The sequence below is a fragment of the Garra rufa genome, chromosome 1 (genome assembly GCF_049309525.1).
Source record: "Garra rufa chromosome 1, GarRuf1.0, whole genome shotgun sequence".
Lineage (NCBI taxonomy): Eukaryota > Metazoa > Chordata > Actinopteri > Cypriniformes > Cyprinidae > Garra > Garra rufa.
This window is the reverse complement of record NC_133361.1, coordinates 1,031,056-1,039,952: the sequence shown is the minus strand read 5'-3', so window position 1 is coordinate 1,039,952 and position 8,897 is coordinate 1,031,056. Positions and strand designations below refer to the sequence as shown.

General features: G+C 36.3%; 1 long non-coding RNA gene across 1 annotated transcript; it reads left to right on the top strand.

Annotated features, from left to right (window-relative positions):
- The first annotated feature begins 784 nt into the window (after window positions 1-784).
- LOC141328267 (uncharacterized) lies at window positions 785-7,922 on the top strand. The gene is made up of 3 exons (XR_012355175.1): window positions 785-900; window positions 6,538-6,707; window positions 7,852-7,922. It is a non-coding gene; the product is annotated as an uncharacterized lncRNA (long non-coding RNA).
- Window positions 7,923-8,897: the final 975 nt, after the last annotated feature.

Sequence of the window (8,897 nt, the reverse complement as noted above, 5' to 3'; positions counted from 1 at the left end):
GCGCCACACCCCAGGACTGTTTGTTATGTGCCCATATTTGGTTATGTTCCTCTTTCCAGTTCTGGTTATGTCATTATTAGTTGATCCTCCTCACCTGTCTGTATCCACTTTAGTAGATTTACCCAGTGACACAAGTAGTTGCAAATTATTTTGGAGACATGGAGACTGCATGCGTCTTTAGTTACTTAGAGGAAGAATCCATAAAACGCTTCTTTTAAATGATTGCACATTAGCCCAAATGTTTTGGACTGATATTCAATATCTAATATTTTAAATCTAGAAAATTAATGATTTAATGCTCTGGTAAAGATTTTTGTTGCATAAAAGTAAGAGTTTGGAGCAAAATTTGGTGACTAATTTAATAGGTTTGGGAAATACCATGTACACAAACAAAAACAAAACACTTGAAGTTACACCTGTCGCATGAATAAAAAAAAATAAAAAAACTATGCAATTGTCAACAAAAACATCTTTGGTAAAACATATAGGAATGTAATTTAATTATAATAACACTTGAGTATATATTGGGAAAAAAATCTGGGAAGGTGCACAAGGTATTAATAAATTACTTAAAAAAAAATATTGGGTTAATTGAAAGAATTTAAAATGCATATGCAATCCAAAGAAGTCTTTTTTAATTTTTTTTATTTAATTTAGTTTAAGTTAGTTTCACCGTCCTCAACGCCATTCTACTGCCCACACTCCATTCTAAGTGAGGTGCCAACCGCCATAAAACCAGAAAGAAGAAGAAGAAGAAGAAGAAGAGAGATGACCGGAATGGATGGTGGAGAAGTAGAAATGTTAGAAAGCAACTGGAAAGTTGTAGAAAGTCGGAAAAGGAAGAAGTCGTGGGATCAAACCCTTGGACAGCAGACTCAAAGACCTAAAGTAGAGCATAAGGTAAAGCTGCAATTCGTGGCAGAATCAGATAAAACAGCTAACCCATTTAAATTAACTAAGGCATTGAATGAAGCCACAATGTAAAAAATGACCGTGAATTTAACGGTAAAAAACTGTAAAAATGCTACGGTAAAAACCTGTGAAATGGTTAACGGTAAGTTCCCCTTCTATATACGGTGAAAAACGGTGATGTAGTTTTACGGTAGTATACCCTTTTCAGAATCTATTAAGGAAAAGTTAACAGGAGCAAAATTAATTGATGAGAGGAGATTAAAACATGTTAAAGAGAAACAAAAGTTCGGCAGTCTATCAGTCATGATTCAGTTCGATGCAGAAAGGCTCCCAGAACAAGTATATCTGGGATCTGTTAGCTACAGAGTAAAACAATATATTCCACCGGCGATTAGACGCTTTAAATGTCAGAAATAATCCTCAGGGCAGCTGGGAAATACTTGAATGCAGAAGAAATTACTGTAGAACAAATAAATGAGAAATTAAGGGCACAAGCAACTAATTCGCAGACAGTATGTGGTGGATCTTAATGGTGGGAACAATAATTCAGTGGAAGGCCAGAAGTCTTTTAGCAAATGGACAAGAGTTTAAGAAATTCATCTCAGACAAAACTGATAAAGTTATTTGTATTCAAGAATCATGGCTTAAACCACACTTTAGTTTTGTGCTGAATGGCCATATGGCAGTTAGGAAAGATGTTTCTGAAGATATGAAGGAAATAAGACAACACCTAATTAGAGAAAATTCTAGATCACTAGCCAAAAACTAGTACATGCTCTATCTATAGGGAATTAATCATACCTCTCCAGGAAAGGATCAAACATCTATCAACAAATACATTACTTACAATATTAAGTCTTTACAACAAAATATGGAGGCAAGGGGAATTACCATATTCATGGAAATTAGGGATAATCATACCAATAGCAAAGCCTGGGAAGGACCATTCAATACCTAGCAATTATAGGCCAATTGCTCTGACGTCTAACTTGTGTAAAATTACGGAGAAAATGGTAATATCTCGATTAAATTATTTTTTGGAATCAATGAAACTAATACACGAGCAACAAAGCGGGTTTAGAAAGAGACGTAGCACATGGGATGCAATGATATGTTTAGAAAATGAAATCAGGAAAGCTCAAGTGAATACAGAAATGGTCATAGGAGTGTTTTTCGATTTTGAAAAAGCCTATGGAAAGAAGGATTGCTAATTAAATTAAATCAGAATGAACGACAGATAATGTATCACTGTAAAAAATGACCGTGAATTTAAAGGTAGAAAAACTGTAAAAATGCTACGGTAAAAACCTGTGAAATGTTTAACGGTAAGTTCCCCTTCTATATACGGTGAAAAACGGTGATGTAGTTTTACGGTAGTATACCGTTTTTGGAAGTGGAAAAAGAATGTAAAAATTACAGTGAATAACCGTAAATTGACATTCCCAGAATTCCCTGTGTTTCATTTTTCTTTATTTGATGTTTTTTTTTGGCGGTTTTGTACATTAGGGTTATATGTTGTATGTAATGTTGTTAAATTAAAGTTTTTTTTGCATTATTTCAGTTTTATGTGTGTTATCATGATGGTGTTTAGTGTTTGTGTGATTGGCACTGTGCAACTTCTATATATGTTACTATTTAAAGTCTCTTTGTGATGGGATTTGGTTCATCATGTGATGTTATCATCACCACCTGCTTTTGGTGGTTATCAGTGTATTACAAAAGTACAAAACAATTTTCAGTACTTCAAAAGGTTGGTACATTACCATTATATCAGTGAAATTACGGTATTTACCTGTAAATTTAACTGAAAATGGTAATACGTAAAACATTGCTACTGTATATTTTACAGTAAAATTCTGGCAACCACAGCTGCCAGTTTTTTACCGTAAATTTTACGTTTTTTTTTCTTTGTTTTTTACAGTGTACAGCAGAGATGGTGGCCATTATGATGGCATTGCAATGGATTGAAGCAACAAAACAAACATGCACAATAATTTGTTCTCTATCAGCTCTTAATAGTCTAATGAGTGGAAAATCAGATACTAGACAAGACATTCTAACAGAAATATTACAGAACCTATACAGAATCAATCAAATGAACATAACAGTAGCATTTATGTGGGTTCCGGCACATGTAGGAGTAGAAGTGGATAAACTGGCAAAGACGGCTCTAAGGCATGATAACATAGAAATAGATCTCCCTCTGGGGAAATCTGAAGTCAAGAGAATAATAAAAACCACTCTAAATCAAATTTGGCAAGAAAAGTGGGATAAAGGATATAAAGACATATGTGACCCTGGAGCACAAAACCAGTCTTAAGTCGCTGGGGTATATTTGGAGCAATAGCCAAAAATACATTGCATAGGTCAAAATTTTAGATTTTTCTTTTAGGCCAAAAATCATTAGGAAATTAAGTAAAGATCTTTGCTAGTCATGCTAAAATACTGCTAAAATCATGCTAACGACTTGCTAGTCGTGCTAAAATCATGCTAGCGACTTGCTCTTCGTGCTAAAATCATGCTAGCGAGCATGATATTAGCATGACTAGCAAGTCGCTAGCATGATTTTAGCAAGACTAGCAAGTCGCTAGCATTATTTAAGCAAGACTACCAAGTCGCTAACATGATTTTTAGCAAGACTAGCAAGTCGTTAGCATTATTTTAGCATGACTAGCAAGTCGCTAGCACGATTCTAGCATGACAAGTAAGTCGCTAGCATGATTGTAGTATGACTAGCAAGTCGCTAGCATGATTTTAGCACGACTAGCAAGTCGCTAGCTTGATTTTAGCTTGACTAGCAAGTCGCTAGCATGATTTTAGCATGACTAACAAGTTGCTAGCATGATTTTAAACATGACTAGCAAGTCGCTAGCATGATTTTAGCATTACTAGCAAGTCGCTAGCATGATTTTAGCATGACTAGCAAGTCGCTAGCATGATTTTATCATTATTTTAACATGACTAGCAAGTCGTTAGCATGATTTTATCATTATTTTAGCATGACTAGCAAATCGCTAGCATGATTTTAGCATGACTAGCAAGTCGCTAGCATGATTTTAGCACGACTAGCAAGTCGCTAGCATGATTTTAGCACGACTAGCAGGTCGCTAGCATGATTTTAGCATGACTAGCAAGTTGCTAGCATTATTTTAGCACGACTAGCAAGTCGCTAGCATGATTTTAGCATTATTTTAGCATGACTAACAAGTTGCTAGCATTATTTTAGCATGACTAGCAAGTCGCTAGCTTGATTTTAACAAGACTAGCAAGTCGCTAGCATGATTTCAGAACGACTAGCAAGGCGCTAGCATTATTTTAGCATTATTTTAGCATGACTAGCAAGTCGCTAGCATGATTCTAGCATGACTAGCAAGTCGCTAGCATGATTTTAGCATGACTAGCAAGTCGCTAGCATGATTTTAGCACGACTAGCAAGTCGACTAGCATGATTTTAGCATGACTAGCAAGTCGCTAGCATGATTTTAGCAAGACTAGCAAGTCGCTAGCATGATTTTAGCACAACTAGCAAGTCGCTAGCATTATTTAAGCAAGACTAGCAAGTTGCTAGCATTATTTTAGCATGACTAGCAAGTCGCTAGCACGATTCTAGCATGACAAGTAAGTCGCTAGCATGATTCTAGCATGACTAGCAAGTCATGCTAGCATGATTTTAGCACGACTAGCAAGTCGTTAGCATGATTTTATCATTATTTTAGCATGACTAGCAAATCGCTAGCATGATTTTAGCATGACTAGCAAGTCGCTAGCATGATTTTAGCATGACTAGCAAGTTGCTAGCATTATTTTAGCACGACTAGCAAGTTGCTAGCATGATTTTAGCATTATTTTAGCAAGTTGCTAACATTATTTTAGCACGACTAGCAAGTCGCTAGCATGATTTTAGCATGATTTTAGCACGACTAGCAAGTCGCTAGCATGATTTTAGCATGACTAGCAAGTCGGTAGCATGATTTTAGCACGACTAGCAAGTCGACTAGCATGATTTTAGCAAGACTAGCAAGTCGCTAGCATTATTTAAGCAAGACTAGCAAGTCGCTAGCATTATTTTAGCATTATTTTAGCATGACTAACAAGTTGCTAGCATTATTTTAGCATGACTAGCAAGTCGCTAGCATGATTCTAGCATGACTAGCAAGTCGCTAGCATGATTTTAACATGACTAGCAAGTCGGTAGCATGATTTTAACATGACTAGCAAGTCGGTAGCATGATTTTAGCAACGACTAGCAAGTCGACTAGCATGATTTTAGCATGACTAGCAAGTCGCTAGCATGATTTTAGCATTATTTTAGCATGACTAGCAAGTTGCTAACATTATTTTAGCATGACTAGCAAGTCGCTAGCTTGATTTTAACAAGACTAGCAAGTCGCTAGCATGATTTCAGAACGACTAGCAAGGCGCTAGCATTATTTTAGCATTATTTTAGCATGACTAGCAAGTCGCTAGCACGATTCTAGCATGACAAGTAAGTCGCTAGCATGATTTTAGCATGACTAGCAAGTCGCTAGCACGATTCTAGCATGACAAGTAAGTCGCTAGCATGATTTTAGCATGACTAGCAAGTCGCTAGCACGATTCTAGCATGACAAGTAAGTCGCTAGCATGATTTTAGCATGACTAGCAAGTCGCTAGCACGATTCTAGCATGACAAGTAAGTCGCTAGCATGATTTTAGCATGATTTTAGCACGACTAGCAAGTCGCTAGCATGATTTTAGCATGATTAGCAAGTTGCTAGCATTATTTTAGAACGACTAGCAAGGCGCTAGCATTATTTTAGCATTATTTTAGCATGACTAGCAAGTCGGTAGCATGATTTTAGCACGACTAGCAAGTCGACTAGCATGATTTTAGAATTACTAGCAAGTCGCTAGCATGATTTTAGCAAGACTAGCAAGTCGCTAGCATGATTTTAGCACGAAGAGCAAAATCAAGATTTTTTGTAAAATTCCTACTGTAAACATATCAAAATGTAATTATTGATTAGTAATATGCATTGTTAAGAACTTAATTTGGACAACTTTAAAGGTGATTTTCTCAGTATTTTGATTTTTTTGCACCCTCAGATTCCTGATTTTCAAATAGATGTATCTCGGCCAAATATTGTCCTATCCTGACAAACCATACATCAACGGAAAGCTTATTTATCGAGCTTTCAAATGATATATACATCTCAGTTTTGTAAAATTTAACCTTATGACTGGTTTTGTGGTCCAGGGTCACATATGCACAACATACAAAATAAAGTAGGTTTAATCAGAACAAGCTTTGGCAATAGAAAGGAAGATACAATAATTTCTCGCCTGAGAATTGGACATACAGCACTAGATAAATCACTCCAGTTGATAGGGAAACACGACAATGGACAATGTAGCAAATGTGGTCAGCCAGAGACTATAGAACATGTCGTATTTCATTGCGGAGCATACAATAGAGAAAGACTACAATTTAACAATGACTTGATGCAAATAGGAATCAACACAATAAATATGGAAAATGTTCTAAGTGGTTCATATAAAGGATATGAAGTATTGATTCATTTTTTAAAATCAACAGATCTCTATTAGAGAATTTAGTTTTATTTTCCTCTTCTCATCTCCCCCCAGTAGATGGCGATATGCACCAAAGTTGGATGCCAACCGCCATAACTGAAGAAGAAGAAGAAGAAGAAGAAGAAGAAGAAGAAGAAGCTCCGGAGCGGAAGGTGGCGGTAATGCACCAAAACGCTGGATGCCAACCGCCGTAAAAATACAAGAAGAAGAAGAAGAGAGTTACGGTGAGTCCTCTTCTCTGTTATTAGCTGTTTGCTCTCCTGCAAGTCTTATTTCGTGTGATTAAATCTGATGATAACGAATCTGAGGTAAAGGCCAGCTCTTCTGAATATGAATAGTGCTGTAGTAATGTTATAGATAATGTGTGTTCAGTGCAGAAAGGAGACTTTTACTCTAGAAATGTTCTTCCGGCAACAACAAACATTGTCTAATGCTCCTCTGTTCATAAAAGATGAGTGAAATACGGAGCTTTTTAGAACAAATAGTTTCACAAACGAGAAAAGTACATCTCAGTTAGACACTGTCTTGTTTTCATCAACTGAATAACGTTAAAATAAAGAACATCAGCAACAAGCATGAGACGAAAATTAGTTTCATTAAAACCTGTTTAGTTTGTTCGTCTGAATGATCGTTTCGATGTTTGAAGGGATAATGTTCCTAATACCGAATGTAAAAGGAACTGATATTCAGTCTTGCTGCTGTTTCCCTTTTGAAATGTATTTTTTGCTGATCAAATTTGTTATAGTCACTTTTAAGACATGATAAAGTTAGTTTAAATTCTGATATCAAAAAACGTCCAATCTTTCATTCAAATGGAAGACTTTTCCAATGTTGTTGTAAACACTAGTGTTCAGACTGACTTACTAAATGTGAAATACAACATTATGGAACGCGAGAAAATATATTTTGGAGGATTACAGCCTTTTTTCCCCACTATAAATGTTTTCTACTGTAGAATAGGGCTTAAATACACAATTTTGACCTTACTTTATAAGTGTACTACAAAAAATAAAAACAATTTCTGAATGTTTCTGCCTAGCTTTTGTGGCTCTGTGATTCCCAGCTAACAATTTTTGGTTACCAGAACGTTCTGGGAACATTAGTTTTTGGTTCCCGGAACATTTGCTATTGGTTAGCCAGGACAGTTTTCTTAACATAAATAGAATGTTCCCTTTAGGTTCTGGGAACGTTTCGGGAAAAAAAAAGAGAACCTACAGGGAATGTTCTCAAATGGGAACCATATGGGAACGTTCTGTGTTTGCTGGGTTGGTGGTCCAGCTGTGAAATTACAGAGGGCCAAGCAATAGATTGGTGAAAATGTGATACTGGTTCCCTCTATTCACTGTTTATTTTGGCTTTTCCACACAGAAATACATGTTCAGTGAAGCCCCTCCCACAACAGTCACATCATCAGTGAAGCCCCTCCCACAACAGTCACATCATCAGTGAAGCCCCTCCCACAACAGTCACATCATCAGTGAAGCCCCTCCCACAACAGTCACATCATCAGTGAAGCCCCTCCCACAACAGTCACATCATCAGTGAAGCCCCTCCCACAACAGTCACATCATCAGTGAAGCCCCTCCCACAACAGTCACATCATCAGTGAAGCCCCTCCCACAACAGTCACACTTTCAGCAATAATCCGTGTATCAGTGAAGATGAGCGTCAAATCCTCAGGAAGAGCTGAAATCTGCAAATCTGAGTTTATTAAAGAGGACAGAGAGAAGATGAGTGATCCAGTACACACTAGAGATGCTGAACAACAAACAGGTTGGTGTTGATTCTTTATTAATAATGCTGACCATTATAAAGCTTCAGGCAGGTTTATTTGTTGGAACAATCTGTAGGTTAAAACCCATTAACATCAAGTCTGTTCTAGAAGCCAAAACTGATTTCTATAACTGTATTTCGACTTTATTTTCGTAGTATTTCAACTTTATTCTTGTATTTCGATTTTATTCTCGAAATATTACAACTTTACTCAAAATATTTCAACTTTATTCTCGTTGTATTTCAACTTTATTTTCATAATATTTAGACTTTATTCTTGTAGTCTTTTACATTTATTCTCATAGTATTTCAACTTTATTTTCATAGTATTTTCGACTTTATTCTTGTATTTTGAAATTATTCTCGAAATATTCCAACTTTACTCTCGAAATATTTCGACTTTATTCTCGTAGTATTTCAACTTTATTTTCATAGTATTTCAAATTTATTCTCATAGTATTTCGACTTTATTGTAGGATTTTGAATTTATTCTCGAAATATTACAACTTTACTCTCGAAATATTTTAACTTCTCATTGTATTTCGACCTTATTCTCGTAGTACAGTGTTTCTCAACGGGGGCGGTACCGCCCCCCAGGGGGCGTTGGGAGAGCATCGGGGGGGGCGCTGAAAGCAATAATT